Source organism: Ipomoea nil, unplaced genomic scaffold (genome assembly GCF_001879475.1).
Source record: "Ipomoea nil cultivar Tokyo-kokei standard unplaced genomic scaffold, Asagao_1.1 scaffold2555, whole genome shotgun sequence".
Classification (NCBI taxonomy): domain Eukaryota; kingdom Viridiplantae; phylum Streptophyta; class Magnoliopsida; order Solanales; family Convolvulaceae; genus Ipomoea; species Ipomoea nil.
The window spans coordinates 7,501-16,457 of NW_017618983.1; the positions used below are offsets into that span (position 1 = coordinate 7,501).

General features: G+C 38.7%; 2 long non-coding RNA genes across 2 annotated transcripts; both read left to right on the top strand.

Moving 5' to 3' along the window:
• Positions 1-2,965: 2,965 nt before the first annotated feature.
• Positions 2,966-8,446, top strand: LOC109153861. The gene is made up of 4 exons (XR_002049620.1): positions 2,966-3,092; positions 3,199-3,400; positions 4,805-4,927; positions 8,360-8,446. It is a non-coding gene; the product is annotated as an uncharacterized LOC109153861 (long non-coding RNA).
• On the top strand, positions 6,453-7,058 carry LOC109153860. The gene is made up of 2 exons (XR_002049619.1): positions 6,453-6,600; positions 6,721-7,058. It is a non-coding gene; the product is annotated as an uncharacterized LOC109153860 (long non-coding RNA).
• Positions 8,447-8,957: the final 511 nt, after the last annotated feature.

Below are 8,957 nucleotides of genomic sequence, written 5' to 3' on the forward strand. Positions count from 1 at the left end.
CCGAGGTTGCGGAATTATGCGGTACGAGTGTACCCAAGTTGCGGACTTATGCGGAACGAGGGTGCCGAGGTTGCGGAATTATGCGGTACGAGGGTGCCGAGGTTGCGGACTTATGCGGTACGAGGGTGCCCAAGTTGCGGAATTATGCGGTACGGGTGTGCCGAGGTTGCGGAAAGTTGCGGAACGGGGTGGCCGAGGTTGCGGAAAGTTGCGGAACGGGGTGGCCGAGGTTGCGGAAAGTTGCGGAACGGGGTGGCCGAGGTTGCGGAAAGTTCTGGCCGACGGGGGTCTTCCGTCGCCGGGGTGGTTCTGGCTAATTCAATATGCTAAACAGCCATTAAAATTACTTATCTACAATGTGTGGTGGGACCAGCTTACATTAATTACATTTATTACATTTATTTATTCACATGCGTCAGAAATCAAAGGTCACAGATAAATATATACTTGTGAGGCCCCATACAAATCACAAATTTTAATTCAAATAAATATATCCTTGTAAGTTCCCATGCATCACAAATTTCAATTAAAATAATAAATACTTCTGATGGTGGTCGCCACCGGCCGGGGTAGTTCGACGGCCGGCCAGCAGTTTTATCGCCGGCGCCGGGATAGTTCGTCGGAGGGAGGACGACGGCCGGCCAGCAGTTTTTCGCCGGGGTAGTTCGACGGAGCGGCCGGCGGCAAACTGTCGCCGGCGGGGTAGTTCGACGGACGGTCGGCGACGGCGACTGGCGGCCAGCAGCAGTTTTGTCCCGGGCATCGACTGCCCAGCCACCGGGAATTTTTTGTGGCGCCGCCGACCGCCGGGAACTTTGTCGGCTACGGGATAGTTCGACAACCACCAACGGCCGGGTTGTTCGACAACGACCAACGGCCGCGTCCTATCCTATGCGAATTTCTCCGGCAGTAAGTCCGGGAAAGAAGTTCGCCGGCACTTTACCATTCCGCCGGGAAGTTCGGCGGCATGCCAAAGGTCTTTGACAAAGAAACACGGCAACAACAAATAACAGAAACAAAAGCATCGACCAAGGCACGGCCAAAGACAAAAACAATAATAATAAATTGGGGCACAAGCCGGCTACCCTCAACAAAACGGAGCAGAACAACTCCAGTAATTAATCGCAGCATATGAATGAGAAAAAGGTAGCATGTAAGATTAAATTACCTGTCAGTAATTAATCGTACGGAAGGGTTACCTGTCGCCACAGCATCGTTGCATCCTCGCCCGCACGGCACAGCCACAGCATCATCGCCGCCACAGCCACAGCTTCATCGCCGCCACAGCCACAGCTTCGCCTCGCCGCCACAGCCTCGTCGCAACCTCGCCCCCAAAAGCCGCAGCTTCGCCTCGCCCTCGAATCCTCGCCCATCCTCGCCCCTCAAAGCCACAGCTTCGCCTCGCCCTCGAATCCTCGCCCATCCTCGCCCCTCAAAGCCACAGCTTCGCCTCGCCCTCGCAACCTCGCCCCCAAAAGCCGCAGCTTCGCCTCGCCCTCGAATCCTCGCCCATCCTCGCCCCTCAAAGCCACAGCTTCGCCTCGCCCTCGCATCCTCGCCCCTCAAAGCCACAGCTTCGCCTCGCGTCGCCTAGCCGCATCTTCGCCCCTCAAAGCCACAGCAGCTTCGCCTCGCGTCGCCTAGCCGCATCTTCGCCCCTCAAAGCCACAGCAGCTTTGCCTCGCGTCGACTAGCCGCATCTTCGCCCCCAAAGCCACAGCAGCTTCGCCCCGCCCCCTCGTCTCGCCGCATCCTCGCCTCCACGCTAAAAGCGGAAAAAGAAAAAGGAAGAGGAAAGTAATAGTCAATGATGGTTTTAAAGCACCATCCATTTAAATAGAAGAGAACACAATGATGGTTTTAATATATATTAACTGATATGTTAACAAATAAGAAAATACGTTAATGAATTTACTTAACATACATATATTAGGGATAACATGAATGTATAATTATATAACTTTAGGTAGGTAAACTTCAAAATTTTGATTTCATGATTGTATAGCTAACTTGATATTATATTGATTCAAATTTACCTAAAGTTATATAATACACATGGATAGACATAATATATAGTTATCTTCGCGCTTTAGATAATAACATGGATAGACATAATCACGCTTTAGATAATAACACGGATAAACATAATATATAGTTGTCCTTCACGCTTTAGATAATTACACATAATATATAGTTGTCCTTCAAACTTTAGATAATAACATTCATCGCTAACTTGTAACTTAAAACTTTAGATAATAACATTGATCAACATTGTATAATATATGGAAGAACTTATGATAACTTTAGATATAATGGAACAACTTAACTTAATGTATAGCTCAATTTTTTTGAGAGGAGCTATCTTCAAACTTAATATAATTAGCATTTTAAACTTATAACAAAACTTCTTATTTTGATAATTGATATGATGATGAATGAATTACCCACAACACAACCTCCCCTCCCCACAAAGATCATGATCAATTGTGCTAATTCATCTTCTTGATATATATAAGGCAAATACACTACCTACAATATATACTATTTAGAAAAGTTTAATCACTAATTTAGTTTCTTTCAATTGATTGCGTAATAATGAAATTCACTGATAAAACATAATGTTCCCATAGTTTTTTCTTACAATTTTTTTACGCAAGTAGTTGTAAAATTGTTCGAAATATTGTTCAAAACATCTAAATACATAAAAAACTAAAATTAAGACCAAAAGAAGCGTTTTGGTGAGAAATTCGACGGCCAAACCGCCTACGGCCGACGGCCAAAATACGCGATTTCAAAAAAAAATTTGTCCGAAACGGACGACCGAGTCAAAAGTTATGGCCAGTCAAAGTTTCTACACAAAACAACTACTTTATAATTATTCAACACTTACTTACATACTGTCAGCTCAAGCTCAGCTCAACCGGGGATATTTTGGTTATTTTATCCTTAAGTTTAATAATCTAACCTCACCTCAGATTTTCCTTACCTATCTTCCCGCCTCGCCCATCTCTCTCTAAGGCTCTCACCACCGCCGTGTCTCCGTCTCCGCCGCTCTCACCCCGATCTATCTGTCCGTCTCTCCGGGGCCACTGGTTCGTTATTATGTCATTGCCCCTCCCTCCGTCGTTAATATATATATATCCCCCATTTCAGATTTCTTATTTTTACATCAATTAATTACAATTGAAATTGAATTAGGGCTAAACTGAGGAATTGGGATCATCTCAATCTGCAGTCTCGTAATATTACTTATATAAGAGCTCGTATGCAGTGAGCTGACCTAGCTGCTGCGTCTGCTGCTGTGCTATACGATGCTGATTATCCCAAGGTAACATTTTAAAGTACATTGCGGGTAGACTTCTCAACAAGACAAGTGCATCATGGACGATCAAAAGGACTGGTATTTAACAACTGTCTTTCTTTTCATGGTTACTTCTTTTTTATTTAACTGGAATATCATTACAATTCTGCAGTCTTGTAATATACAACTGGACTGGTCTTGTTTGTGTGTTTCTCATCAAGTAGATTGCAATCTGAGTTTTTCCCATTATTCTGAGTGCTCCAAAAATCTTAGTTGTAGACAATATGAGGTCTGTCATGGCTAATTTAACCACATTGATTAAAACATAGTAAATAAATACTACTGAAAGCACTTGTTCATTGTCACAACATGGTCTCAAGTGCCCTTAATCATGTCCCTTACTGCCGATTGAAAGTGCTTTTGTTTGTTTGTTTGTTTGTTTGTTTTTTATACTCTTATGCTAATTGTTTGTTTTGGGGAAACTGAAAATGCATTTATATCTCCATAGTACTATTTTGGTGCATACTCGTGGCCATTCCATTCTTCGCTTAAGTTTTAACTTCTTTCTTTACTATGTGCCCAACGAATTCTCTTGCGCCTGGTTAAAACTTACATTATGAGCTGGTATTTTTTTTGGCCTATGTACTTTATCATTTTTTACACACAATCACCATTAAATTAATTTTTTTTTGGGACTAGGGAAACTACATGCTGTATCCTTACAATGCTTGACGGTGCTCAGTAGATGTTGCTTTTTTTTTTTTTTTTTTTATCGAATGAGATACCACTGTGCTTCAAAATATTCTTATTTTTTTCCATTGCTGCCACTGATAACAAGGCCACATTACTGATTTGAACCCCTCATCTAGAAGTCTGCCACCTCATTCAGCATACACTAGCATCTACGTTTGATGATCGAAGTTAATGAATCATCGTTGTTCATTTCTCGGGGATCGATTTTACACAGCACACTAGCATCTACATTTGATGATAGAAGTCTGCAGTCTCGTAATATAGCACTACAACTCATGGTTACTTCTTTTAAATTTCTACACAGCACACTAGTAGATGCCTCAATCACAATCATTTTCCTTACATTAACTACTCACTCACTTGGTAATTTTCTTATTTTCTTGACAATCCTTTACTTTTTTTTAACTACTCACTCACTCACTCATGGTTACTTCTTTTAAATTTCTACACAGCACACTAGTACTGCTCATTTTGCCGTTTTTTATTTGCTCTTACTATTACTATTTTGATAGTACTCTATGTTAAGGTTGATGCGGACTTTAAAAGATTAAAGCCTTTTTTGTGTATGCACATATCATCTTTTGCTAAGCCTAGATCAGTAGTTTGCCATGTGTGAATTACTTAATCTGTATATGGGCCTTATTTGCTTTCTTAGTTGCTTTATTCGGAATTCTCTCTCTGATTTTAAATTTCATACCGGTGACAGCTGCCATCTATTTTATGTAGTACTAAATGCTGCCTTTATATCAGGTTTGGTGCATCAATGGCAGTGCAAACAGCGGAGATTGCTATGTAGTTCTATACACCTATCACTATCATGATAAGAAAGAAGATTATTACCTGTGCTGGTGGATTGGAAAGGATAGTATTGAGGTAAACTATTGTCAGTTGAATAAGAGAATCTGATTTGCATGTTTTTCTTCCATTTTGTTAAATTGTGTGCTTTAATCCAACTTAAGCCCAAACTAATAGTGAGGAAGAGTATATATTCATATTAGTGAATAACATTTATATATTTAGACACTACATTTATATATTTAATACGAAAGACCAAATTTAAAACATTATACGAAAATGTTAAAGAAATTAAAAGAGAAAGAAGAAGCAGTTTGACCTTCAAATAGTAAACATGACACCTAAACCAGAATAGAGCCAGTAATTGCTTAATGTAAAGGAAATTTTTGTAATTTTAATTTGTTTTTCCAACTATATGTATTATTATTAGAATGCTGTTTCGGACGGTTTTCCTAGTCTACGACAATGTGTTTGAAATGTTTTTGGTTCTTAAAGTTCTGTTTCTTAAAGAATACTGCTACTACACTATTAATAGCATTCCCAAATTGTATATTTATTTTCATGATATAACGGACAAAGTCATTGATAAACTGGTGAGTGAGTCTCGACTTTAATGGGCAAACTTACACAGGTTGTTATTGCAATTTTAACTTTTAGGCTATTGTTGGTCATTTAAAATGCAAGCCTTCAGCCTTCTTGCTCTTTTAGCAAGATCTAATGCAGGGTAGAGCTCTTTTCAATTTTGATTTGTGTACTGTTTGCCCAATGTTGATTACAAATCTAACTGAGCTGCTTATTACTTAAGAATGTTGCTGATTACCCAATCATTAGTGCCCCCAATCGATAATATTACTTATATAGTTTGAAACTTACATTATGAGCTCGTATCTATCCCGAAGGCTCTCACCACCGCCGTGTTGCGGACTTATGCGGCTGGTCTCAGCCCGATCTATCCGCCCGTCTCTCCGGGGCCACTAGTTAGTTATTATCTCATTGCCTCTGGCTGTCCCTCGTTAATATATATATCCCCCATAGTTGATTTCTTATTTTACATCAATTAATTACTGAGGAATTGGGATCATCTCAATCTCAATCTCAAGGACTATATATCAACTTTTCCATTATGCAGTCTCGTAATATTACTTATATAGTTGATTTCTTATGCCCCAATACTTTATGTTGTTTAAAACTTATTGGGGAAAGTGAAAATCCTATCTATGAATTAAAACTTACATGATAACAAGCAACTTATGCGGAAGGTAACATTTTAATAGCACTACAATTTTTCATAGTTCTTTTAAATTTATATATTGAAATATTTGTGTATACTTTTCTTTCAGTTGCGGCTTCTTTTAGATTTTAGATTTTTACAGAGCACACTAGTAGATTGCTCACTCACAATCATTTTCCTTACATTAACTACTCACTCACGTTTACCTGGTAATTTTCTTATTTGCTTGACAATCCTTTTGTTATTTTAAATCAATTAATTAAATCCTTTGGGTTGTTAATTACTGCTGATTTGTTTTCCTATTCACAATACTTATGGTTCTTTTATTTCCTATTGTACTGTATCCTTACTTTGTACCATTGCTGCTCGAATTCTATTGCTTGAAATGGATGTCTTAGTACCCATGAGTTGCGAACATATATTGCAACCATTCATCTTCACACAACTACAAATTGGAGATAATTATTTCAATGAAATAATCACTACATTGAATCAAATTCTTGCTGCTGTGTCTTTCGTGGTTAGTTCTTTTTAATTTTACTGGACTTGGTTATTCTTCCGCTTGCTGCATTATAGCTGTGATGCTGCAGACATGTTTCTGTATGAAATCGAGTGCGTTGAGGCTTTTGCTTGCTTGCAGATAGATGAAAATGTGATTAAGCTTAGGTGTGATTGCAATATCCATTTGCTTATGCATCTGATGGTGCCTCTCACTACTACAGTACTTTCCATCAGCTCATAAATCAATCATTTGTGTATAAAAATGATTGTCGTATGGTCTCAATCAGTTCATAAATCAATCATTTGAACTAATTGTCATGGCTAGGTGTGGAGTGCATACAATCATTTTGAGTTACAGGCCCTTTTGTTCGGGAATATGGAGCGAGGGGACTTATGAAGGTTATTGTAGGCCACCTGTGTAATGCCAGATAGTCTGATTGATGAACTAGAGAAGTCCAATAGCCCAATAGTTAATGAAATTTAGGAGCCGAAGATCAAGATAAAAAGTGTGGAACACATAGAAGAGATATCTCATCAGTTGGAGCTGCTAAAAAAGAAACTAACTTGGTCCTGGGTCTATAATGTAGACACTAAACTGCGCATAACAAGTCAGTCCCGAATAGATCAGTGGATGGTAAGTGCTGCATTTATGGTTTTAATAAAGAAGGTTGCTCTGGAATAGTTATGCCATGAATTCGTCGATCTCACGCCGATATCCTCAAAACCACTTCTTTTCTGGTAATAGTTATGGCATGACCCTGTGTCTTTTTGTCTGTCATGGTTAGTCCTTTTTAATTTTTCTGGACTTGGTTGTTATTCTTCCGCTTGCTGCATTAGAGTTGTGATGTTATAGACTGAAATGTATATAGTTTTTGATTGTAGATAGTTTTAAATGTCCTTAAGCTTAGGTGTCATTGCATCTTATGGTTTTAGATTGCATTTTTTTTTGGGCAATATTTACTGTATTTTTGTTGCCGCTATCGATGTCGTCAATTTCTTAGACTGGACTTGCTTGTTATTCTTTTTAATTATAGCCCAAGTTGCTAATTAAATGTTAAATGTTTGTTTTTCTATGAAATCTGAGTGCTCTGAGCCGCTCTGAGCCTTCCGATTGCAAGATGTTCCTAAGTTTAGGTGTGATTGCAATATTCCTTTCCTTTAGGTGATTCATCTGTCAATATGCATTTGCTAAACCTGATGTTTTCTCTAACTACTATGTACTGATTTTTTTTCTTTTCTTTTCTCTAATATTGCATTAAGTTTTAAATCTTTTCATATGTTTTGTTGTGCCGATATCTATAGAGTGCGTTAAAATATGAGTTATTAGGGATCCGCCATATTTAATGTATTTTTGTTGCCTCTAGTTGTAGCTCAAAGGCAAAGTGGAGAGACTTATTTTAATGAAACAAGCTCTAGATCTCATCAAGGAAGGACTGGTATTTACTGGGATTTGCTTGCAACTGTTGAACAAAATGGTGTTGGTTTTATCATATTATGTTTAAGGTTAATTTAACCTCAGGTTCGAACACTCTCTCTTCATTCCCTGAAGGTTTTATCATATTATGCCATTTTCATTCAATGAATTAATTGAGCTGGAAAGTTTCTAAATATAATCAAATATGATCACTTACTCTAGTTCTTTTCTTTTTGTTGCGGACTCATGTGTTTATTTCTTCTTCAAAGTTTATTTCATGTCATGGTTACTATTGTCATTACGCAACATGGTTACTATAACATTTCAGTGTGATGTTATACACTGAAATGTTCTCATTAATTAGCTCTAAGGCTCTCACCACCGCAGTCCGTCTCCGACGATCTCAGCCAGCCCTCTCAACGGGGCCACTGTATGTCCCTCGTTAATATATCCCATTTCAGATTTCTTAATTTACATCAAGTAATTAGAATTTAAATTGTTAGGGCTCTTTCCAACTTTGATTTGTGTACTGTTTGCCCAATGTTGATTACAAAGCTAACTGAGCTGCTTATTACTTAAGAATGTTGCTAATTACCCAATCATTAATGCGTCCAATCGATAAGTATAATTATTCAATTGAATATTAACTACTTACTCAAGACTTTTATTTTGCTAGCTATTATTACCAAGGCTCTCTGAGGATTGATGAAGCTGAAAGGGGGCTGCAGGTATGATCTGCAAATTGCCAATGGTGATTAGAAGTGCTGGAATTTGGAATTGGAGTGGACTTGGAAAGGCTGAGGTTCATATGTGATTTGAAGCTGGGATGAAACAAGGAGAATCAGGACAGTACATAATGGATTCTGATCTACAAAATATGAATGGATTTGTTAAGATATGCTATGGTCTGCAGCCATTTGCCAAAGCTTTCGTGGAGGGAATGGTTGCCATGGGATTGATCC